The sequence below is a fragment of the Medicago sativa genome, chromosome 7 (assembly GCF_051527215.1).
Source record: "Medicago sativa cultivar Bolivia chromosome 7, Bolivia_mono, whole genome shotgun sequence".
Taxonomy (NCBI): Eukaryota; Viridiplantae; Streptophyta; class Magnoliopsida; order Fabales; family Fabaceae; genus Medicago; species Medicago sativa.
The window spans coordinates 82,086,756-82,114,731 of record NC_140755.1 but is presented as its reverse complement, the minus strand read 5'-3'; the positions used below and the strand labels follow the sequence as shown (position 1 = coordinate 82,114,731).

Below are 27,976 nucleotides of genomic sequence, written 5' to 3'. Positions count from 1 at the left end.
AAGTAAATGACCATTTTACCCCCAGCGGCTGTTAACTACCGCTGAAGTATGCGCCGGCTGTTAACAACCGCTGGCTTCCAGCGGCAGTTAACTGCCGCTCACACCAGTTACAGAACCAGTGCAGTCTGCACTGGTATTTTTCCATGAAATGTGTCCTGTTTTACCTGTAATTTCAAACGGCAATTCCAGAGGAAATCAAACCGAAACAACAACATCCAGCAATCATAAACATCAACATTTAATAGTTTATCAATTATTTGGTTACATTACACCAAACCGATAATGCGTTAACGTTTAACAATTGTTTGAAATTCATCAAATTTTCCACATTATGCAAAACATTACACGTAATGTACATTAATTACTAATAAATGTGAAACTCAAATATATTGATATACATATAAGTAGTTAAAGGTTAATTACATATCACCCAAAAAAATGGTCATTACATTATATATCCAAAAAAAATACGTCGGTACGTATCAACCAAAAAACGGATTAACACCGACCAAAAAGTGTCACATTTCATCTAATAAAAGAAAATCATCTAAATGTTCCAGAACATCTTCAAATTCGGTGTTTTCTTTAACCGGGGTGTCATCAAATATAATTGGATTGTCTTCATTTGTTGGCTTTTTTGGTGGAACCGGTCTCTTTTTGAGCTCAATGTCCATGAGTGTTCGGAAACGATCGTGTTGATCCAAGAATTCATCCTCCCATGTTGCCGCCTCTTCGCTCCTGTGATTTCTCCACTACAGGGATGTTGGATGTAGTGGGCAACCATCTTTTAATGAAAGAAAGACAAAATGATTTGGGATTAGACAAAGGCAAATCATGTTGCTTTTCGGGTTAACTGGAGGTCGTCCTCTAAGTGGGAAAAAAGTCTCGGAGATGTAGTCTTTCCATGTAGTCATCTCTAACCCGGCCTATTGTAACATGATGCAACGATGTGTCCCATATCCGGCAATGTCAACCATTTGCCGGGAGGTGCAAAGCTACTTGGATTTTTGGGAGGATACAATCCATCCAAGATGTAGTTGTAACGGTCCTCACTCGCATATATCTTGATGTATTTGCTCCTATGCTCTTTCAACTCTTGAATAAGTGCTCTCCGCACCATAACATGACTTTCTTGCGTCAAACCTAAGGCTTCCGCTATAGCCCTAAACCCACAATGCCCGTCACCAATAACATCCACAACTCTCTCAATGTATCGTCTCATGAATTTTGGCATGTAATACATAGGATTGGATGGATCATAACTTGTTGAAACCAAGCTAGGCTTAGGAACCGGAACCGGAGAAATGCCAATGCGAGCACCTTTTCTTTTAGTTTGCGAAGATTTTTTCCGTGGTGAAGATTGACTTTCCGGATGTTGAGAATCAATAGTCTCCCACGAAGATGGGATCCTACCACATGTGGTTTTCATTTTTTTGGGAGCTCCTTTGGTTGCCACCTTTCTTGGAGGTGGTGACAACAATGTAGTCTCCGGAAATGCTAACAACTGCAAAGCCTCTTTGATTTCTAGTTTCATTTAGAATGGAACTCTTTGGAGACGTTCTTGGATACCATGCCACTCCTCCGCGACCGAAAACAAATATTCATTACTTTGTTCTTCACCCATGTACAACTTATGCCAATGTGGGTGTATCTCATCCAATCGAATGGGCATGTTGTGATGGATTTTCATAGCAATGAAGCATGCACAAGGTAGGCCATACGACGTCCTTTGAACACAACCACAAGTTTTCTTCTCAATGCACACGGTTTTCCTAGCACGCTCTTCTTCCACAAAAATAAAGTTCATGGCTTGTCTAGACACGTGACCCCCCTAACCCGGAGTACAAAGTGACATCTTTGTACCTATGTTCCAAGACCGTAACACTCCTACCAAACGATGATTGTAACTGCCCAAATTGGTTTGCCAACATCTCATCTATTTTTTGCCAACAAGTACCCAAATCACCCTTGGAGATGGACAAATATTCCTTCACCACACCATGAGCTCCTTCAACTCTATTCGTGGTCCTACACCCAAGATGTAACACAAGGTCCGTCCATGCCCTCACTAGTTTATCCTTAAAAGGATTCAATATGGTTTCTTGAACATAGTGAAGAAATTTTGGATGATCCTTACAAGCATCTTGGAATTCCACTAGATTACCCGCATATAACTCTTGAGTAGGAGATTCAACCAATTTTTCCCATGCATCAAATATGGTATCAACCAACTTACTATGCTTCTCCTCGTCGACAATCTTCTTTTGCCCATCCACCACAACAACATTTTGTTTAACTTTGCAATCGGTGATGATTCTTGATCTAACATTTTTGCCAACATGGAAATAACAAAGTATTGCACTACTACCGGGGAGAACATTTTTTACGGCATTCATCATACTAGTGTCCCTGTCGGTCACTACCACCTTAGGCATATCACTATTTGGTCCAAGAAGTTTAAGCAACATTTGCAAAGCCCAAGTAAAGTTATGCTCCTTCTCTGACTTTATAAATGCAAAACCAACCGAATATGTCAAATAGGTTGAGGTGACTCCAACTATTTCAAACAATGGCATCCTATACAAGTTGGTTTTGTACGTGGAATCCATTATCAAAACAGTAGGAAAATTGTTAAACAACTTTACCGATGTTGGATGAGTCCAAAATATATCTTGAACGGTTTGACTTTCCTTTTTTTTCTCTTACGTAATAAACATATCCATTCTCTTCCAACTTTGTGATTAGATATTGCATCTCCGTCAAGTCACCTCTTTTTTCCTTTTTGAATTTATGACGTTCATTGTAGACTTGCTTGATATTTGTCATGGTCTCTTTCCTTTTATTCCTCAAATTTGTCAAAATATTTTTTGGTTTCACCGAAGAATCGGTCAAGTCATGTACAATCTTCTTGTCGTCCTCCGTTAATCTTCCAGCAAGAAGGTGCCCTGCTACATACGGCACCATCTCATGGTTGTGAACGCCATTAAGAATAGCCAATTTCCAAGCATTGTCTTCCCTAACGACATATCCACGCACCTTGAACAAACACCCACATTTTCTTGATCCCATTCCTTCACGCTTCACTTTTGTCTTCGGTACTTTGTGCTCGCCGATCCGTTCACAAACCAACTCCAACATAGCATTTCTTCCTTCACAAGATCTTCTAATGATAACCGTAAATCTAGCCCTATTTGCTTGTCGATGGACCCAACCGAGCAATTCATTTTTATCTTTCCATGTGTCTTGGGTTGAAAAGAAATGAGTCGTGTCCACTTCGTTGTCACGAAGTTTCCACACATCGGAATTGACGCTTGAAGCCTCAACTTTAACGGAGACTTCGACCTTAGCGAGAGCTTCAACCTTAATGCAATCGACAACTCTAGGTTTTCGATCACCCGGATCATCACCCGCATTCTCAACATTATCTATAAATAAACAACATATAATAACTAAACTAATTAATAAACATGTATCTAATATCATATAATAACATAAACAAACAAAAAAACAAAAGAAAACAAAATTGGGAAAAAAAAAATTGGCAGTAGCTACTGCCACTTAGAAAATTTTGAAAATTTTTTTAGTGTCCTGCGGCAGTTATCAGCCGCTCACTGCCAGCGGTAGTTAACTGCCGCTACAACGCGTGACAGTGCAAAAAAAAACCAGAAAAATCAATCAAATGTAATGGATTTTAACGTTGTAATATATGTTCTTTGATGCATTTTGTGTGTAGAAACGTCTTAGCATTCGATCAGCAATGATTTTGAGGCAAAATTTTGACACAAATTTTTTTGTTGTTGTGTTTTTTGGGTTATGGTTTAGTTGTTAGATGGTGTAAGGTGGTGAATGAATAGGTGAGGTAGGGGGTTGCTGGTTTTGGGGGGAAACACTGGAGCGGTAGTTAACAACCGCTGGTTTCCAACGGTAGTTAACTACCGCCAGGGGCATTTAGGTCATTTACTTGTGTCAATTGGAAGTATTCTTTGTCAAAAAAGCAATTTTAAAACAAGAATGGGATACAAATCATAGGGAAAGAAAATGAGTACAACATTTTTTTGCATATGAATAGTCTCCTAATGAAGGACTAAAGAGTCCATAATGTATTTGATCTTGAATTGGACCAAAAGAGACTTTTGGAGTAGGTGTTATGAAGCTGATGTGATGGTTGCAATGGTTCTTTGCCAATGTAGGGTGGTGTACCTACAAAGAAACTTCAACTCTCAACTAAACGAGGTTTCAAGGTGCTTTGAGGTTTCTTTTTCTAGATGAGAATGTGTAGCTAATTTTGCAATGGGTCGCTTTGTTTAGAGATTTTCTGTTGGCCGAAAGAGTAAGGGCATTTTGATGGTTACACCCTTGTGGCGCGAGGGTCGGGTGACCGTTTGATTACTTGGAGGGCCCATGTTCTCTCTGAGCGCCTTACTCAGTGTTCCATGGCTCTTCGTCGATATATATGATCCGCAGTTGCATTTGGGCATCTAGTTAGACTTTATATTCCTAAATGGACTTCAGGTAGGAGGATTGGACCTTTACCCGCTTCGGAACAACATTTGGTTTCCCCTCAATTGAAACTTCTTCCACTTCGATTGTCACTACATATATTTTTCGGGTTTAATCAGTTTTTGATCCCTATAAATATATAAATTTCATTTTTAGTCCCAATCAAAAATTCATTTCAAAATATCCTTGAGTATGCATGATTTGCCTTATAAACAGTGAAAAAAAAATGCTAATAAACAATATTCAAATGAACATTATTTGAAGAAAAATTATAGAAATTCTAAAAATGAAATTTGACTAAAAAATTATTTAATATTTTTTTTTTAGAATTTCCAAAGAAAAATTAATTCACTGCATAACTTGTAATTACAATTTTTTTCAAAACATTTTAATATTATCAAAATTATTTACTTTAAAAGAATAAAATTTTATTGATTTTTTTTACATAAATTAATCAAGTGCAAAAGATGGAGAAGAAGAATCTCAACTAGGTTGGTACACCCCAGCCACTAACCAACAAAAGCAACACCTCAGAAAAAAAATATTATTAATAATTTTCAAATAGTAAAATTGCTAACTTGTTTTATCTTGGTTTTCGGGTGTCAAACATTGATTACGTTTGAACCTTTTTAACCTTTGATATCTTATTTTTTCTTGGGAAGGGAAAAAATAAGCAAAACCCTTGAGAATCGAGGTCCGGGAGTTGTTTTCGCTACGGGAAGGTGTTAGGCACCCATAACGACTATAGTATCCTATAGGAACCATCTTTATTTTCTATGTAACACCCCGTTTTCCCAACATAAAAATTTCATTTAAAATCAGAGTATTTTGATCACAAACGAAATGTCACATACTTCTTTTAAAACATAAAATGGATAATAATAATTATCTCTCAAATTCAACATCAATATCTAAAATCATGCAGCGGAAAATAGTTCAGCATTTAAAAGTCTTGGCACGCAGGCCTTATTGGAAAATCTCATAATTAGTTCATAAAAGAGACACGTAAGGAATAGAAGTAAAAGCAAGCCCCCATCCCGTTACGTATCAGAGCACCTAGACACCAAGTGAGGAGTCCACTCACGAACGCCTCTAATCTTTATTACCTGCACATTACCCACGGTCGAGGCAACATATACGCAGAAGGGGTGAGATTTCATAATCAATACATTAAGAATATAATCCAATAAAATGCATTTAACAACTTAAACATTAATAACATATCAACAATTAACAATTAGCATAATTTTTCATCACAAATCATAATCAACTTAACACTCAACTTGACGGCACAACTCATCCTTAACCATGCAACTCTATCGACTCAACAACAACTTAACAACACGATTCATCTTTGACCATGCAACTCTATCAACTCGACAACATCTTGACAACTTAAACATCATGAACCTCTTGATATGCAAATGCATGTGGTACCAATCAACAACAAAATGAGCATAATAGGCTCTTCAACGTGTGAGCACAAAGGCTGCCGGGCCTAAAGCCCCCAACTTTAATGAGCACAAAGGCTGCCGGGCCTAAAGCCCCCAACTTTAATGAGTATGCAATGAACTCAGCTTCCAACAACTTAGACAACGACGTGTACAACTCATACGACTCATAATCACGGACGACTTCTTAAATTCCAACAACATAGACCGACTCATGCAACCTCAAGACACTAACAGTCGACAACAGAAAACAGCAGCAACATACAACAATTAACAACGCTTGAATGTGTTAACATTCACATAAAGAATTAATTACATCAATATAAATATCATAAAACATCATTATAGCATTCATGCAGCAACACTTCTAGTTTCAGTCACCATAACAGACTTCTGGAGCTTATGAAAGCATCCTAAACAGCTCTCTAACTTACTTCTAAGGTCATCTCAAGACTACACGTGCGAAAGGATCGCATCGGGACAATTTTGGGCAACTAACAGCCTAACTCGCAGTGGCGATTAACTTTGCTCGCAATGGCGAGCAAAGCGCACATTCCGGGATTCCTAAGGTCCTGCTCGCAATGGCGAGCTATCCTGCTCGCAATGGCGAGTGTTTGGGTACTCGCAGTTGCGAGTTGTTTTGTTCGCAATGGCGAGCGATGACTCCTAGCTCGCAATTGCGAGTGTTCTTGCTCGCAGGTGCGAGCGATGAATGTCAGTACGGCCAGAAACCTAAAAATCTCAACTTTTCACCTATTCTCATGTTTCTTTCATCTAATTAGCATCTAATTATCATCCTAGGCAATATCTAAGGTCTGTACACTAATTTTGCATCATTCTAACATCTTTTCATGGTTCAATCATCAAAATCGATCTTAACCCTAATTCCCAATTCTCACCAAAACTTAACCTGATCATGCTAAATTCATCCTATAGAATCATACCCTTAATAATATTGAAAATTAGTCTCACCCTTACCTGGTTATGATGAAATCGCAGCTCTCCCTCTAGTTCTCCTCTTTTCTGACTTTTCTCCCTTTTCTCCAAAAGCGTTTCACGTAAAAACGTTTCTAACTTATGTTTGCCCTATTTATCCTTTCGTATTACTCTTCTCACCTCTAAACTTACTCTTTACACATCACAGCCCAATTCTAATATTTTTATTTTATTTCTCATATCTTATTTTATTTAATAATAAAATAAGTCACACCAACATAACAACTTCACAACATCAATATACTTCACGTCATTCTAGAAAATCACATAATTTATCTATAAATCATGCAAACATATTTAAATTCTTAAATCATATATATATAAATAAATATATAAATCCTCATTAAATTAAGTAAATAATTAAGACGGGCGTTACAACTCTCCCCAACTTATAGAATTTTCGTCCTCGAAAATTTACCTCAAGCAAACAACTCTGGGTAAGACTCCATCATCTTACTCTCCAGCTCCCACGTCAAGCTTTCACCAGTAGTGCCGCTCCAAACAACTCTCACTAGAGGTATTTCTTTGCCTCTCAACGTCTTCATTTTGCGATCATCAATCCTCAAAGGTAAAGTCTCCACCGTAAGGTTGTCTCTAACTTGCACGTCATCACTCTGAATCACATGGGACGGGTCTGGAACATACTTCCTCAGCTGCGACACATGAAACACATCATGCAAATTTGATAAATGCGGTGGTAAGCCAACTCTATAAGCCACCGTGCCAATTCTCTCAGATATCTGATAAGGACCAATAAACTTCGGAGTCAACTTCTTAGACTTCAATGCACGACCAACACCGGTCATCGGAGTAACTCTCAAGAACACGTGGTCCCCTTCTTGAAACTCAATGTCTTTCCTACGCTTATCATGGTAACTCTTTTGTCGACTCTGCGACGCTTTCATCTTTTCTTGAATCATTTTCACTTTCTCAGTAGTCTGCTGAACAATTTCTGGTCCTAAAACTACACTTTCACCTGTTTCAAACCAACACAACGGAGTCCTACACTTCCGACCATACAAAGCCTCGAAAGGTGCCATCCCAATACTTGAATGATAGCTGTTATTATATGTGAACTCTATTAACGGGAGATGACTATCCCAAGTCGCACCTTGCTCAAGTACACAAACTCTCAACAAGTCTTCGATGACTGAATTGTTCTTTCCGACTGACCATCTGTCTGAGGATGATAAGCCGAACTCAATCTCAACTTAGAGCCTAAAGCCTCTTGCAAACTCTTCCAAAATCTAGAAGTAAATCGTGGGTCTCTATCTGACACAATGCTCGAAGGAACACCATGCAGCTTCACAATGTCTCGAATATAAATATCTGCCAACTGAGCCACAGGAAAACTAATATTAATTCGGAAGGAAATGTGCCGACTTCGTCAATCTGTCAACAATCACCCAAATTGCGTCATTCCCTTTAGGAGTATTTGGCAAACTCGTCACAAAATCCATGGATATACTATCCCATTTCCATTCTGGTACATCTAACGGTGTCATCAACCCAGCAGGTTTCTGATGCTCTACCTTCGACTTCTGACAAATCAAACAAGAGTACACAAATTGTGCCACATCACGTTTCAATCCTGACCACCAAAACAGCTTCTTTAAATCATGATACATCTTTGTAGCTCCCGGATGAATGCTCAAGCTACTCATATGACTCTCTTCCAGAATCATCCTTTTTATCTCGTCATTGTCTGGAATACAAATCCTACCTCGGAACCTCAACACACCTTGATCATCGACTTTAAAGTCACCATCTTCAGTTTGATTACTAGCAACCAACAAGTCCACAAACTTAACATCAACCTTCTGTGCATCTCTAATACTTTTCAAGAAATCGTTATCAATTTTCAGCATTCCTAACTTAACGCTCCGAGACGACATTTCACAAACTAAGCTCATATCTCTAAACTGTTCAAGTAATTCAAATTCCTTCACCATCATAGCAGACATATGTAAACTCTTCCTACTTAAGGCATCCGCAACAACATTAGCTTTACCCGGATGGTAATTCAAACTAAAGTCATAATCCTTCAACAATTCGAGCCACCGTCGCTGTCGCATATTCAATTCTTTCTGATCAAACAAATACTTCAAGCTCTTGTGATCACTAAACACCTCGAATCTCGAACCATACAAGTAGTGTCTCCAAATCTTAAGGACAAATACGACTGCAGCTAATTCAAGGTCATGAGTAGGATAGTTTCGTTCATGAGTTCTCAACTGTCTTGATGCATAAGCAACAACTTTACCATCTTGCATAAGCACACCGCCTAAACCTAATTTGGACGCATCACAATACACCGCAAAAGGTTCATCAGGTTTTGGCAAAATCAAAACTGGAGCCGTCGTCAAACGCTTCTTCAATTCATTAAAACTGTTCTCACAATGAACATCCCACACAAAGGTTTTACCTTTACACGTCAACTGAGTTAACGGAAGTGCCAACTTAGAAAATCCTTCTTTAAATCTTCGATAGTATCCTGCCAAACCCAAAAAGCTTCTAACCTCTGTAACTGACTTAGGAGTCTCCCATTGTGATACTGCTTCAACTTTAGATGGATCGACTGCAATACCACTACCGGAAATAACATGGCCCAGAAAACTTACCTCGTTCAACCAGAATTCACACTTAGACAATTTAGCATACAACTTCTTCTCTTTCAGCACTTGCAAAACGATTTTCAAATGTTCTGCATGTTCTTCTTCTCTAGCAAATCTTCCAACTGTTTCTTCAACTCAGCCAACTCAGAAGCTGACATACGGTAAGGTGTCATAGACACAGGCTTCGTTCCCGGAACAAGATCAATAGAAAATTCAACCTCTCTCTCCGGCGGCAGACACTTCCTGATGTGCCGATAAGGTCAAACAACAATCTCTCCAGGAAAACTTCGGGAAATCCTCACACAATTTGCAACTTATCACTCATTGCTTGATTCTCAATAGGCAGTGACGCCATCAACGAAAACATCAAAATTCCATCACGTGCTAACTGTTTCAGCTGCTTAGTAGACAAAACTCTGCTCCACTTTCTTCTTCGGCGGAAGGAAAGTACACCGACTTACTAAAACAATTAATACGAACATGGTTGTACTCCAACCAGTTCATACTAGGGATTTCACAACAACAACAACAACAGGACAACTCAAATACAGTACAAAACTGTAATACGACACAACGCGACTCTACTACTTGGCCGGACCGACCTGCTCTGATACCAATTGTAACACCCCGTTTTCCCAACATAAAAATTTCATTTAAAATCAGAGTATTTTGATCACAAACGGAATGTCACATACTTCTTTTAAAACATAAAATGGATAATAATAATTATCTCTCAAATTCAACATCAATATCTAAAATCATGCAGCGGAAAATAGTTCAGCATTTAAAAGTCTTGGCACGCAGGCCTTATTGGAAAATCTCATAATTAGTTCATAAAAGAGACACGTAAGGAATAGAAGTAAAAGCAAGCCCCCATCCCGTTACGTATCAGAGCACATAGACACCAAGTGAGGAGTCCACTCACGAACGCCTCTAATCTTTATTACCTGCACATTACCCACGGTCGAGGCAACATATACGCAGAAGGGGTGAGATTTCATAATCAATACATTAAGAATATAATCCAATAAAATGCATTTAACAACTTAAACATTAATAACATATCAACAATTAACAATTAGCATAATTTTTCATCACAAATCATAATCAACTTAACACTCAACTTGACGGCACAACTCATCCTTAACCATGCAACTCTATCGACTCAACAACAACTTAACAACACGATTCATCTTTGACCATGCAACTCTATCAACTCGACAACATCTTGACAACTTAAACATCATGAACCTCTTGATATGCAAATGCATGTGGTACCAATCAACAACAAAATGAGCATAATAGGCTCTTCAACGTGTGAGCACAAAGGCTGCCGGGCCTAAAGCCCCCAACTTTAATGAGCACAAAGGCTGCCGGGCCTAAAGCCCCCAACTTTAATGAGTATGCAATGAACTCAGCTTCCAACAACTTAGACAACGACGTGTACAACTCATACGACTCATAATCACGGACGACTTCTTAAATTCCAACAACATAGACCGACTCATGCAACCTCAAGACACTAACAGTCGACAACAGAAAACAGCAGCAACATACAACAATTAACAACGCTTGAATGTGTTAACATTCACATAAAGAATTAATTACATCAATATAAATATCATAAAACATCATTATAGCATTCATGCAGCAACACTTCTAGTTTCAGTCACCATAACAGACTTCTGGAGCTTATGAAAGCATCCTAAACAGCTCTCTAACTTACTTCTAAGGTCATCTCAAGACTACACGTGCGAAAGGATCGCATCGGGACAATTTTGGGCAACTAACAGCCTAACTCGCAGTGGCGAGTAACTTTGCTCGCAATGGCGAGCAAAGCGCACATTCTGGGATTCCTAAGGTCCTGCTCGCAATGGCGAGCTATCCTGCTCGCAATGGCGAGTGTTTGGGTACTCGCAGTTGCGAGTTGTTTTGTTCGCAATGGCGAGCGATGACTCCTAGCTCGCAATTGCGAGTGTTCTTGCTCGCAGGTGCGAGCGATGAATGTCAGTACGGCCAGAAACCTAAAAATCTCAACTTTTCACCTATTCTCATGTTTCTTTCATCCAATTAGCATCTAATTATCATCCTAGGCAATATCTAAGGTCTGTACACTAATTTTGCATCATTCTAACATCTTTTCATGGTTCAATCATCAAAATCGATCTTAACCCTAATTCCCAATTCTCACCAAAACTTAACCTGATCATGCTAAATTCATCCTATAGAATCATACCCTTAATAATATTGAAAATTAGTCTCACCCTTACCTGGTTATGATGAAATCGCAGCTCTCCCTCTAGTTCTCCTCTTTTCTGACTTTTCTCCCTTTTCTCCAAAAGCGTTTCACGTAAAAACGTTTCTAACTTATGTTTGCCCTATTTATCTTTTCGTATTACTCTTCTCACCTCTAAACTTACTCTTTACACATCACAGCCCAATTCTAATATTTTTATTTTATTTCTCATATCTTATTTTATTTAATAATAAAATAAGTCACACCAACATAACAACTTCACAACATCAATATACTTCACGTCATTCTAGAAAATCACATAATTTATCTATAAATCATGCAAACATATTTAAATTCTTAAATCATATATATATATAAATAAATATATAAATCCTCATTAAATTAAGTAAATAATTAAGACGGGCGTTACATTCTACGCGCGCGCTTTATTTTTAAATGCTATTTGAAAAATGATATTTACACCTAAAGTTTGCTAAGTGAAGAATTGAAGGGAGAAGAAAGTGTTTGAATTTTTATTTTATTTGAATTGAAGGAATTTTGATTCCTTGCCTACGTACCCTTTTAAGGGATCAAATCCACCATAGTTCTCTTCCAAAAAATGTTTTTGTTTTTGTTTTTGTTGGTTGATTTTAAGTTTGAAAATTGGAATTTTGAAGAATGGAGATTGAGAGGCCTGAAAGGCATGAGATTTAAGAAAAAAAAGTGGGGTTTGATTAGTTATTTTTGGAAAAAGTCAAGTATGATTAATTTTCATTGAAATTTGATTAAGAAAATAAAAGGAAAATCAATGGGATTTTGATCCCAAAGTTTATTTAGAAAATGATTTGAGTGATATTGTTCATATTTTTTTTTAAAATGATTTTTTCTAAGTGTAAATCTTAGGCATTCATCTAAACATTCAATCCTAAACATACATCTAAACATGCATAACCTAAGCATATATCTAAAGATATCCATGTGATGTGTGTGCATGTGTCGGTGCTTGTGTCGGTGTACATCATTAGAGTCCATTGTCCTTTTACATCATTGGCCTAGATACATGCTATGGTCTTGCGAGAATTTAAAACATAAAGGAAATTACAAAATCTCTAAGTTTTAGCATGAGAATTAAAGTGCAAGAAATGGAGCCAAGATTGAATGACGGAATATGCTTATGGAATGTATGAGACATGAAACACAAGAAAATGGTTAGTAGCACATGATAATATAAAGAGAAATAAGGCAAGAAAAATACTATAGCAAAAGCATGGAAACTAACACAAAATAAAACCAAAACAAGTGCAAAATATGACTAAAAATTCACCCATGGAATGCAAGAAACACATAGCTTATAACTCTCATAGTTCAATGCATTTTTCAAAGGTACATACTCAGTTTTTTAAAATGAGAATTAAAGCCACATGATGAACCCTACATTTTCAAGTGAACTTAGACACATTTGCATTATTTATTTATAGACATAACTTGCAAAGCAAGTAACCAATCAAGATTCACACTCATGCAGCAAAATTATATACAAATAGTAGCTAACAATTCCAAGAATCACATAACATGTACCTCAAACATTTATCAAGGATTTGAAAAGGAATTAGACAATTTTTGTAAAATTTTTCACATAAAATCAAGAAATAAAGCAAGAAAATGTACTAATATTTTTTTATTAAGATTTTCAGTAAACAAATTGCATAAAAACATCACAAAATTGACAAGAAACATACACAAATCTTTATAGAATTTTTAAGGGATTTTTGAGCTTAAGAGCATATAAAACTTCACAAATTTTAACAAAATAGTAAACAATCAATAAGAAAATACCACACATATTTTTAACCAAGACTTAACACATAACAACATCACAAAATGTTAAGAAAATGATCAAGAACATATAGAAAATTTTTAGGGATTTTTTATGAAAATTTTTAGACAGATAGGGGTGTAATTAGCAAGAAATAGCACAAACACACTAGAGGGGGGGGGGGTGTGCAAAGCAAAACGTACACAGGCATGGCAGAAAGGGCCTAGGGAGAGAGCGGGCCGGTCCTGGGACGGGTCAACCCGGTTCATGGCCATATATATAGGCCTGAACCGGTTTTAACTCATTTTCTCCCAATCATTCTCTCTCTAAGGTTTTCTAGAGTGAGAAGCTCTCTTCTCCACTCTTTCTTCTCCGATGAGTTCCTCTTCTCCAGCGCGGTGGCCGACCACTGTGAGGTGGCGGCACCACCGCGTCGGAATTTTTTTTCGCTCAGATTCAAATTTTTTTATAGTTTTAAACATCCATTTTCATGCTTATTACGGATCTGAGCTTAGTTTTTCGAAATAAGGTACCGATCGGAGTAGATCTAACTTTGAAGTTTGAGAAACAATTTGAACACAATATATGAAGAGAGGAAAAGAGAAGACTGTTACCTTGTGATTCCGGTCCGATTTGCTCCTTACCGTCGCATTTCCAACTGTAACGCCCTTCCCTCACGCGGTTCCGGTATACTTCCTCCGTTTTTTGGTCCTATCTGCTCCAAATCCGGTTCGGTTCCCTTGTTTCCGTGGCTGTTCCGGTTCGGTTTGGCACTATTGGTGTTGAACGGCGACGAACAGTGATGGATTATGATGATTTGCGGTTGTTGTAGTTAGTTAGGGTGGCTGGAAAAATTTGTTGTGGAGGTTAGAGTGGTGGTTTAGTGATGAATGTTCAAGAAAGTTCTTGAATATTCATGAGATTTTTGTGGTTTTGATCTGTTTTGATGGAGAGAGAAAAAATGAAAGTGTTTGTGATGATGTGTAACAGAATGAATAGTGAATCTGATGACTTGGCCTGTGACTGGGCTTTTATAGGTGATGTGTATGATGACTGGACCAATGAGAAAATGCCAAGTGTCCCTGGACCTGTAACTAACTTTTGGACAAATCTGCAAAAAACTGAAATAAAAGGACTAAAATGCAAAATGACAAAAAGGATTAAAATGTAATTAAAATAAAATTGGTAAAAAATGTAATTTGAAAATAACGTAAAGTGAAACGATTAAAAACAACAAAACGGACTAAAATGAAACAATTACTTAAATGAGGCACTTTAAAGTAACCTCTCTCTGCCAGAATTTCGTGTGAAAAGACCAAAATGCCCCTAGGGACTAAAACGACTCAAAACGACTCAGATGCAATTTTAAAGTGGTTTTAACAGGGAAATAAAGCAAGAGTTTATACAAGCAAATTAAAAGACTCAGAGACAATTTCTAGGGATTAAACAGGGTTTTAACACAGGAAATGACTGAAATGCCCCTAGGGGCTAAACTGACTCAAAGACTTCACATGTGATTTTTGAAATGGATTTTAACATGGAATTGAAGCAAGTACTTATACAAACCAATTTGAAAGGACTCAAACAATTTTCAAAGACTGAAATGAGTTTGAATGCAGGAAATGACCAAAATACCCTTTTTCATGAATTTTGCAAATAACATTGAAATAAGAGGCGGAGAAAGATGCAATTGATCAGAGACATATCAAATGACTTGAAATAGAAGAAAAGAAGAGTTGAGCTAGTATTTTTAGGTCCAAAATTAGGGTATAACAGCTGCCCCTATTTAAGTTTCTTTGTCCGGAGAGTCAAGAGACGGAGTCTGTGATTTGACGGGACGAAGATACTTAAATATTAACATTTGCACTGTTTTTGGACATAAAAATATGCTCTCAGATTTTCAAAGTATGAATTCCATGCAACCTTTTTGATTATGTATGCAAGACAAACAAACTGGAGTCTGCAGAGCATGTCATATCACTGGGGATTTAGGTAGACATTGACAGGGTAGACAAACCAGGAGACAAAAGATAGGTACAAGCTGTTCTTTGGATCGAACTCGCCACTTGTCCATGGAATACAAACAAGAAATGGGTACAAGCTGTTCTTTGGATCGAACTTGCCGCTTGACTGGGAATAGAAATACAAGACAGGTACAAGCTGTTCTTTGGATCGAACTTGGCACTTGACCGGAAACATAGACATATAGAGAGATACAAGCTGTTCTTTGGATCGAACTTGTCGCTTGATTTGAAAATACAAACAGATAGGCAGGTACAAACTGTTCTTTGGATCGAACTTGCTATTTGACCTGGAGGCATAGACAAAAGGATGATACAAGTTGTTCCTTGGATCGAACTTGCGGCTTGATCAATTATCACAACATGTAGATAGGTGCAAACTGTTCTTTGGATCGAACTTGTCGTTTGACCGATAACAAAACATAAGCAGGGTGCAAACTGTTCTTTGGATCGAACTTGCCGTTTGACCGGAAACATAGTCATATAAGCAGGTACAAGCTGTTCTTTGGATCGAACTGGCCACTTGACAAATAACAAGATGAAAATTGGAAGTTTGATTTGGAAAGATACAAATTGAGAGTAAATTGACATTGATTTGATTTGAAAATAGACATGACCATTATCGTTGGCCCAAGAGCCAATTGAGAGTGGATTGACATTGACACAGACATTGAATTGAAAGTTTGAGATTGAAAGAGGGATTAAAAATTGAGATTAATCAGAGAATAGACATAGACATTGAATTGGAGAGTTGAAATTGAGTTGAATTGGAGATTGAAATTGAATTGAGTTAAATTGACATTGAGATTGGATTGCACGTTGAGGTTGAATTGAATTTGACAGTTGAAATCGAATTGAATTGAAATTGAGGTCGGATTGAAATTGGAGATTGAGTTGAATTTGAGAGTGGAGGTTGAACTGAATTGGAAGTGAAGATTGAGTTGAATTGAAAGTTGAGATCGGGAATGCAACATGTATGTATGGTATAACAAGATTATTGAATGTATGAGCACATAAAATGCATGATTATGCATGTAAGAATGCTTGGAATGCATGATTGGTTTGTAGTTTGACAGAGAAGTTTCACAGAGACAGACAAAATATTGGAAGATTGGGCACGTAGTGGCTCGCGCTATAACATATTCACATGGAAATCCTCTTTGGAGAGACCGTCATTGAAAGACGTATCAAAACCATGACTGAGGGTAATAAAAACTTGTAGAGGAGGGACCTTTGGAAGATTCTTAGATACAGGTCGCCGTTGTTAGGCGTGTCAGTGCTGGGTAAACGTTGGATGTTCGCATCTGTGGTCAATGCTTTTCATATCATTTTCATTCTTTCTTTTATTTTCAATCCCATTTTTGCCTGAACCGCCCTTTCGGGTTTTCGATTCACCGGGGACTACATTCTTTTCACTGCCCCATGTTTGCCTGAATTGCCTTCATAGGTTATCAATCAGCGGGGTGCTCATTTTTGCCTAAGTCGCCCTTTCGGGTTTTCAACTTAGCGAGCTTTTCATTTGCATTTTCATTTCATTTTTTTCAAATTTCCATTCTGTTTTTTCATTCTTGCCATTGACCACAGATCATCCTGGGGAGTACCCTGCTTGTAACATGTATTGAAATAGACATTGACACTCATTTATTCATGCATGTTTCATTGAAATGTACCCTATTGCTCAGGTTTGCTTTTAAAATATACAGGAAAAAAAATTTCAATTTTCAAAAATGTTTGTTTCAGACGTTGACACTATCAAATAGAAAGAAAATATTTTGTATATAGCATTGAAGATAGAAAGAAAGTAGATTTTCAAACAACAGTACAGGCTCAAATTGATGTAGAAGAGTGAGAGTCAGCCAAGGGCATAACCCCACGGATTTACAAAGCTTGGAAAATGGTAATTTTATTGGTTGGTGATACATTGAACACAATGACCGCTACATTTCATAGAAATTTTGAATTCACAAGTACAGAAGCTTCTGATGAAGACGATCATTGACAGTTGCAGATGCCCAAAGGGGTGATGGTGATTTGCCAGATATAGTTACTTGTCTTTTATTATCAATCTCATTTTTGCATGAACTGCCCTTTCGGGTTTTAGGCTCATCGAGACGCTCATTCTTGCCTGAGTTGCGTACAATCTCAGCGAGCTTTTTCATATTCATTTTTTTTTGTCCCTAACTTTTGCCTGGACCGCCCTTTCGGGTTTTCGATCCACCGGGAAGCGCATTTTTGCCTAGGCCGCCCTTTCGGGTTTTCGACCTATCACGCTGTTCTTTTCTTTTTAGACAAAGTATTTCTTGACTATATCGGCATTAACAGGATTCGGAAGTTCAACACCATCCATGTGTGTAAGGATCAAAGCACCACCAGAGAAAGCCTTCTTGACAACATAAGGACCTTCATAGTTAGGCGTCCACTTGCCCCTTGGGTCGGGTTGCTGGCTTATCCTTCTTTTCAATACAAGTTCACCTTCCTTGAATTCTCGAGGTCGGACTTTCCTGTCAAAAGCATTCTTCATTCGTACTTGATACAACTGTCCATGAGCCATAGCATCCATACGCTTCTCTTCAATCAAATTCAACTGATCGTATCGACTCTGACACCATTCAGCCTCAGTTAATTTTGCTTCCATGATCACACGAAGAGATGGAATCTCCACTTCCAGAGGGAGAACTGCTTCCATGCCATATACCAAAGAGAAAGGAGTTGCCCCGGTTGAACTGCGCACTGTAGTACGGTAACCATGCAAGGCAAAAGGTAGCATCTCATGCCAGTCTTTGTAAGTAGTGACCATCTTCTGAACAATCTTCTTGATGTTCTTGTTAGCGGCCTCGACTGCACCATTCATCTGAGGTCTATAAGGAGAAGAGTTGTGATGTTCGATTTTGAATTCTTCACATAAAGCTTGCATCATGCTATTGTTCAGATTGGAACCATTGTCAGTGATGATCTTGTTGGGAACACCATATCAACAGATGATGTTATTCTTGATAAACTTTACCACCACTTGCTTGGTCACATTTGCATAGGAGGCAGCTTCAACCCACTTGGTAAAATAGTCAATTGCCACTAGAATGAATCGATGTCCATTGGAAGCCTTTGGTTCAATTCTTCCAATCATGTCAATGCCCCACATAGAGAAAGGCCATGGGGAAGAGATAACATTGAGGGCATGCGGAGGCACATGAATCTTGTCAGCATAAATTTGACATTTGTGGCATCTCTTGGCATGTCTGTGGCAGTCACGCTCCATAGTTATCCAGTAATAGCCGGCTCTTAACAGTTTTCTTGACATAGTGTGACCTGTAGCATGGGTTCCAAAAGTACCATCATGTACATCATGCATCAATTTCTCAGCTTCTTGTTTGTCAACACATCTCAACAGGACCATGTCGTAATTCTTTTTGTATAGGATTTCTCCGTCCAGAAGGAATCTACTAGCCCATCTTCTCAAGGTCTTTTTATCCCTGTTGGAAGCACCAGGTGGATATTCATGATTCTGCAAGAACTGTTTGATATTATAATACCAAGGTTTTCTGTCATTCACATTTTCATCAGCCTGATCTGGCATATTTTCAATAGTAAACACATGAGCGGGTCTATCAAGACGCTGCACCTTGATTACAGGCACGTCGTTCCAATGGTTCACACGAAACATGGAAGACAAAGTAGCAAGGGCATCAGCCATCTGATTTTCATCCCGAGGGATATGGTGCAGCTCAACCTTGGTAAAGTATGTCAACAGACGTCTTGCATAGTCACGGTAAGGGATCAACTTCTCATGATGAGTCTCCCATTCAACCTTTATCTGATTAATAACAAGTGTGGAATCTCCATAGATGTCAAGGTGCTTAATTCTCATATCAATGGCTTCTTCAATGCCCAAGATGCATGCTTCATATTCAGCTATGTTATTCGTGCATTCAAAGGTTATTCGAGCAGTGAAAGGAATGTGGTGCCCCTGCGGAGTTATAATGATGGCCCCAACGCTTTTACCATAAGCATTGACAGCACCATCAAATACCAACCCCCATTTGCTGTTGGGATCTGGCCCTTCATTAATCAGGGGTTCTTCACAATCCTTTGCTTTCAGGTACATAATCTCTTCATCAGGGAAATCAAACTTAATCGGCTGGTAATCATCAAGAGGTTGACAAGCAAGATGCTCAGCAAGGATACTTCCTTTGATTGCTTTCTGAGCTTTGTACACAATATCATATTCAGACAACAACATTTGCCAACGTGCAATTTTTCCAGTAACAGCAGGCTTTTCAAAGATGTACTTGATTGGATCCATTCGGGATATCAACCAAGTTGTATGATTCACCATGTAATGACGCAGGCGTTTGGCAGCCCAAGCTAAAGCACAACAAGTCTTTTCAAGCATTGTATACCGAGTCTCACAGTCGGTGAATTTCTTGCTCGGATAGTAGATAGCATGTTCTTTCTTTCCAGTCTCGTCTTGTTGACCGAGAACACAGCCCACGGAATCATCTAACACTGACAGATACATAATCAAAGGCCTTCCTTCCACTGGCGAGACAAGGATAGGCGGTTCCAACAAGTATTCTTTAATGCTATCAAAAGCTTCCTGACATTCATCATTCCACACAACCGGTTGATTCTTTCTGAGCAGCTTGAAAATTGGTCCGCAGGTAGTAGTCATGTGAGATATGAATCTTGAAATATAATTCAGTCGTCCGAGGAAACCTCTGACTTGCTTTTCAATTTGAGGGGCCGGCATCTCTCTGATGGCTCGGACTTTTTCAGGATCAACTTCAATGCCTTTTTGACTGACAATGAAGCCTAGCAACTTTCCAGATCTTACACCAAATGTACATTTGTTAGGATTCAACCGCAGCTTGTACTTTCTCAATCTTTCAAACATCTTTTTCAAATACACAACATGCTGCTCTTCGTCACTTGATTTCACAATCATGTCATCAACATATACTTCAATCTCTTTGTGAATCATATCATAAAACAGAGTTGTCATACCTCTTTGATAGGTAGCACCAGCATTTATCAAGCCGAAAGACATCACTTTATAACAAAACGTTCCCCATGGAGTGATGAAGGACGTCTTTTCTCTATCTTCAGGTGACATTCGTATCTGGTTATAGCCAGAGAAACCATCCATAAAAGAGAACACTTTAGACTGAGCAGTACTGTCAACAAGCACATCAATATGAGGCAATGGGAAGTTATCTTTCGGACTGGCTTTATTCAGATCTCTGTAATCAACACACATTCGAACTTTCCCATCTTTCTTTGGTACTGGTACAATGTTAGCAATCCACTCAGGATATTCAGCTGTCATGAGGAAACCCGCATCAATTTGCTTCTGCACCTCAGCCTTGATCTTAAGAGCCATGTCTGGACGAGACCTTCTCAATTTCTGTTTGACAGGAGGACATTCAGGTCTTGTCGGTATCCGATGTTCCACAATCTTAGGATCTAGACCCGGCATATCTTCATAGGACCATGCAAAGACATCTGGATAATCATGGAGAAGCTGAGTAATCTTCTTTTTTACTTCTGGCTCAAGTGCAGCACCAATCTTGATCTCTCGCTTATTCTCTTCAGTACCCAGGTTGACAAACTCAATCTCTTTCTGGTGAGACTGAATGGCTCTCCTTTCTTGCTCAAGCAGTCAAGTGATCTCATACGGTATCTCTTCATCATCTTCCTCATCTTCAGCTTCATATACAGGGAATTCAAAATTTGGAGGAACCATAGGGTCACTGTGTTCAACGGGTTTATTATGGTTCAATCTGCATAATATGATTGGGATGATTTTAGAAAAATGTTTTTTATGCAGATTTTTGAAATTAATAAGAAAATACAAATGTTTTGGTTTTTTCTGGCATTACCATTATTTCCAAGAAAAAGGCACTAAAAAGTAAAAAACAAAGAGTCGTGAGAAAGACGACAACTTTTATTGATAACGGCAATGCCGAAACAAACATCAATGGCCTCCCAATTTCTCACAGTGCCTCCTGGTACAACAAATGTAGGCACATAACTACTTTCAGCAGCATCTTCAGCAATAGCATTGATAAACCCAGCACTGTAGAAAGTTCCTGTTGAAACGCCTGAGGTCGGGGAGAATCCAAGGCCCTCTTTACGCTTGTTTTCCAAAATCTGTATCACTTTGCCCCAGCCAGCAGCCTGCCCTTCTTGAACAGCTTTCTGGGCGTCTTTCAATGAAGCCATACTAGCACTAGCTCTCCGGGGTTCTGCACCTTCAACAGTCAAGCCTTGGAATGACGTCCCTTCAGCGGACCCTGCTTCAACACAAGAGAAAGATGACACTTGGCTAACCAGATACGCCTCTTCACCATGTACAGTGACAAGCTTACCATTCCTCACAAACTTGAGCTTCTGGTGCAGAGTAGAAGTTACTGCCCCAGCGTCGTGAATCCACGGTCTTCCGAGGAGACAACTGTAAGAAGCATTGATGTCCATGACCTGGAACGTGATCTGGAACGTCTCAGGACCAATGGTAATTGGTAGATCTACCTCCCCAAGAACATCCTTGCGAGATCCGTCGAAAGCCTTAACCAAATAGCTACTTCCTCTTAGAGAGAGTCCATGATGACTCAATTGTCTCAGTGTAGACTCAGACATTACATTTAAGGATGATCCAGTGTCCACCAGCACATTGGATATCATGTCAGACTTACAGTGTACTGAGATATGCAAAGCTAAGTTGTGGTGTTTCCCTGCTTCGGGGAGTTCATCATCACCAAACCCCAAGTTGTTGCAAGCAGTAATGTTACCCACTATTCCGTTGAACTGATCCACGGAGACTTCATGATCAATATAAGCCTGTTCTAGTACCTTCATTAACACTTTCCTGTGAGCTTCTGAGCTCAAGAGCAGAGACAAGATGAATATCTTTGACGGAGTTTGCAGCAGCTGGTCTACAATCTTATAATCGCTCTTTTTGATAAGCCTCAGAATTTCGTCCAGATTAGACTCTTCAATAGATTGGCCTGTTGGGCTGGCATTCTTGTTAATAGGAGGAGCAACTGGTGGAGTTATTGTGGCAACAGGTGTAACCACCTTCTTTTGGAACAAGGGTGGACGGACCTTTCCGCTTCTCAGAGCTGTAATTTCGCCGGCTGTAACACCCCGTTCTCCCAACAATTTAATATTAGTTAATTTAATCAGAGTAACCACACAACGGAGTGTCACACTGCTAATCAAAATTTCATAAATAGGAAATATCTATTTATTTAAATACCAACATTTAAATTATCTTACAAACTGCAGCGGGATAATTCTTTAAAATATAAATTTAACCAAATTCAACATCAATAAAAATCTTGGCACAAAGGCCACAACATAATTCAACTTTATTCTAATAGCAAGTCCTTTCCAAAATATGTGATACATAAAAGAAATGAGAAGACACTCGCGACGATCCCCATCCTAATATGTATCAGAGCCCTAGACACTTGAGCCAATCAACCTACAAGCCATCATTACCTGCACATTACCCACGGTCGAGGCAACATATACGCAGAAGGGGTGAGAAACTTATCCAATAATAATAATATATAATTCATCGAATTAATGAAAACAACAACATATCACAACATGCATCATTAATAAAGTATATAAATAAATACATAAGCAACAACATAATTAATTTCAGCAACAAGGTACAACAACAACAACAACAACATTATCCACAACGACACCGACAACTCGACAATGCTACAACCACAACAACGACTCAACAATGCTACGACAACAACAACGACTCAACAATGCTACGACAACAACAACTACTCAACAATGCTACGACAACAACAACTATGCATCATGCAGGTGGTACCAATCTACGCGCGTTGAATGCTAAGCATTCCAGGGCATAAGCCCCCAACAATTTGGATGGTTAAAGCATCCCAGGGCATAAGCCCCCAACAGGTGAATGATAAACATTCCAGGGCATAAGCCCCCAACGGGTTGAATGATGAACATTCCAGGGCATAAGCCCCCAACAGATGTGAGTATGCAAATGGACTCAACTTGTGTATATCAACATACAACTTCAACAGCGACTACAACAACAACATATGCGCCTAAAACAATTATGACACACTCCCCAACTTTGACATTAGATGATACAACAACGTCAACAACGGAATCAACAACATAACATGTATTTATAAATCAATTACATTCAGCTCAAGTCTAAAACATCCCCCAAAAGCAATTAAGTTTTGATCAATAGAACATAAGTCAAATATCCATAAAACACCTCAACTAAAGCCCTAACACTTAAGTTTGAAGTTGGGAAACGAACCATAAGTTTTTGGACTAACTTGGGATTAGTTATGCTAAGTTTTCTTAAATTTTGCTAAAGACCCACTTGGACTATTTTTATCATAACTCAAAATCTACAAATCTTTTCCACTCCAAACCAAGGCCATTAGAAAGCTAACTCAATTATCTACAACTTTTATGTTTACACCGAAAGCTAATTCAAAACAGAAACGGGCGAAAAAGTGAGTGTTTTCCAGTTTTGACTGACAGGAAATCGGGGCCCGATTTCGGCAGTTCGGGGCCCGATTTTTGTCGAACCAAAGCTGAAAAATCAGCTCAGAATTCGGGGCCCGATTTTGGCAGTTCGGGGCCCGATTTTGGACATTCACAGCTTACGGGAAAGACCAGTTTTCACTCCAAAAACCCAATTTTTGATCCCTCAATCACCCAAAATGAATTAGAACAATGTTTACAGGTTTAGTATACATCATAGGGGTAAAACAACCTATATTCATACAATTAAACAACATGTTTTATCATAAATTATCATCTAACATAACCTCTCAAACCCTAAACTCAAGAACAACAATTTCATCAATTTTCAAATTATATATCAAGATTATTGAAAGGAATCCCACCCTTACCTTAATTCAGCAACACCAAACGACAAGCTACCGCAATCGATTCCTTCCTAGCTCTCTCTTTGCCTCTTCTAGGTTTTCTCTCCAAAAGCAGGTTTTCTTCTAATGTTTTCACGTGAAAATGTTTCTCTCCCTTTTTCTTTCTTCTTACTTCAAAAATATCTCTCTTTTCTTTTCTCACCCAACTCCCTTAATTTCTATTAATTTCCACTTAATTCCCATTAACCAAAAATAAATACTATTTCTATAATATTTCTATTTCTCATATTATTTCTATCAAATAATAACAACATTCATTTAAATAATACACAACCCCAATATTCATATAATAAAATTGCATCATAACATATTTCATATAAAAATCATATAAAACATATATTTCACATAAAATCATTTATATAGCAATTAAAGTCATATATAAAATATTCACACATCTACTAAAATATTAGAATAAAAATGGGGCGTTACAACTCTCCCCAACTTATAGAATTTCGTCCTCGAAATATTACCTCAAGTAAACAACTCAGGATAAGACTCCTGCATCTTACTCTCCAACTTCCAAGTAAGACTTTCACCAGCTGCTCCCCCCCAAACAACTCTCACTAGAGGTATCTCCTTGCCTCTCAACGTCTTCACCTTGCGATCATCAATCCTCAAAGGTAAAGTTTCTACCGTAAGGTTGTCTCTAACTTGCACATCATCTCTAGGAATGACATGTGAAGGATCCGCTACATACTTCCGAAGTTGCGACACATGAAACACATCATGCAAGTTCGAAAGATGTGGTGGCAAACCAACTCTATAAGCCACTGTGCCAATTCTCTCAGATATTTGATAAGGACCAATAAACTTCGGAGTCAACTTCTTGGACTTCAATGCACGACCCACACCGGTCATAGGAGTGACTCTCAAGAACACATGGTCACCCTCTTGAAACTCAAGGTCCTTCCTACGCTTGTCATGATAGCTCTTCTGTCGACTCTGCGACGCTTTCATATGCTCTCTTATCATCTTGACCTTTTCCGTAGTCTGCTGAACTATTTCAGGCCCCAACACAATACTTTCACCCGACTCAAACCAACATAAAGGAGTCCTACACCTTCGACCATATAAAGCTTCGAAGGGTGCCATACTAATACTCGAGTGGTAACTATTGTTGTACGTGAACTCTATCAATGGTAGGTGATTGTCCCAAGCTCCACCTTGCTCAAGTACACACACCCTCAACAAGTCTTCTAATGATTGAATCGTTCTTTCTGACTGACCATCTGTTTGCGGATGATACGCTGAACTCAACTTCAACTGAGAGCCCAAAGCTTCTTGCAAGCTCTTCCAAAATCTCGAAGTGAACCTCGGATCCCTATCCGACACAATACTCGATGGAACACCATGCAACTTCACAATATTATGAATATAGATCTCCGCCAACTGAGTTACTGAATAGGTGATATTAATCGGAATGAAGTGTGCCGACTTCGTCAATCTATCGACAATAACCCAAATGGCATCATGCCCTCTTTGCGTGTTTGGTAAACTCGTCACAAAGTCCATGGAGATGCTATCCCATTTCCATTCCGGCACATCTAATGGTGTCAACAAACCAGCAGGCTTCTTATGTTCAACTTTCGATTTCTGACAAGTCAAACACGCATATACAAACCGCGCGACATCACGCTTCAAGTCATGATACATCTTTGTAGCTCCCGGATGGATACTCAAGCTACTTCTGTGACTTTCTTCTAAAATCAACTTTTTCAATTCATCATTATCAGGGATACAAATCCTGCCTCGGAATCTCAACACTCCTTGATCATCAACCTGAAAATCACCATCTGCAGTCTGATTACTAGCAACCATCAAGTCTACAAATTTCACATCAACCTCCTGGGCTTCTTTGATACTCTTCAAGAAATCATTATTAATTTTCAACATACCCAACTGCACACTCTGAGGTGCCAATTCACAAACAAGGCTTAAGTCTCTAAACTGTTCCAGCAATTCAAATTCTTTCACTATCATAGCCGACATGTGCAATGTTTTCCTACTCAAGGCATCTGCAACCACATTGGCTTTACCCGGATGATAATTCAAGCCAAAATCATAATCTTTTAACAACTCAAGCCACCTTCTCTGCCTCATATTCAACTCTTTTTGATCAAATAAATATTTCAGACTCTTATGATCACTAAACACTTCAAATCTGGAACCGTACAAATAGTGTCTCCAAATTTTCAACACAAAAACCACAGCAGCCAACTCTAAATCATGTGTAGGATAATTCTTCTCATGTATTCTCAATTGTCTTGAAGCATAAGCCACTACCTTGCCATCTTGCATAAGCACACCACCTAAGCCTAACTTGGACGCATCACAATATACAACAAAAGGTTTATCCGGCTCTGGTAAAATCAAAATTGGAGCCGTCGTCAATCTTCGCTTCAACTCATTGAAATTATTCTCACACTGAGCATCCCACACAAAGGCTTTACCTTTACAGGTCAACTGAGTCAATGGAAGTGCCAACTTCAAAAATCCTTCGATAAATCTTCTGTAATAACCAGCCAAACCAAGAAAACTTCTGATCTCCGTAACTGACTTAGGAGTCTCCCACTGTGATACCGCTTCAACCTTCGACGGGTCAACTGCAATACCACTACCAGAGATAATATGGCCAAGGAAACTTACTTCACTTAACCAGAACTCGCACTTTGACAGTTTTGCAAACAACTTCTTTTCTTTCAGCACCTGTAAAACAATCTTCAAATGTTCTGCATGCTCTTCTTCATTCTTAGAATAAATCAAAATATCATCAATAAATACAACAACAAACTTATCCAGAAAAGCATGAAAAATTATGTTCATATACTCCATGAACACACCAGGCGCATTAGTAACACCGAAAGGCATCACTTTATATTCATAGTGTCCATACCGTGTCCTAAAGGCCGTCTTCTGCATATCTTCATCCTTCACCTTAATCTGATGGTAACCTGACCTCAAATCAATTTTACTAAACACGCGAGCACCCACTAATTGATCCATCAAGTCGTCAATCCTCGGAAGTGGATACCTATTCTTTATCGTCACTTTATTAAGCTGACGGTAATCTATGCACAATCTCATGCTACCATCCTTCTTCTTCACCAACAATACTGGCGCTCCCCAAGGTGAGACACTCGGTCTTATAAATTTCTTATCAAGCAATTCTTCTAACTGTTTCTTCAACTCTGCTAACTCAACTGCTGACATACGGTAAGGAGCCATCGACACAGGCTTCGTACCCGGCACAAGATCGATCGAAAATTCAACCTCCCTCTCTGGTGGTACATCTGGAATCTCACCAGGAAAAACTTCAGGAAATTCATTCACAACGGGCAATCTATCAATTACCGACTGATTCTCTTCAGACAAATACGCCAT

At 38.7% G+C, this 27,976-nt stretch overlaps 1 pseudogene; it reads right to left on the bottom strand.

Moving 5' to 3' along the window:
- Positions 1–752: 752 nt before the first annotated feature.
- On the bottom strand, positions 753–27,976 carry LOC146909228 (uncharacterized; annotated as a pseudogene).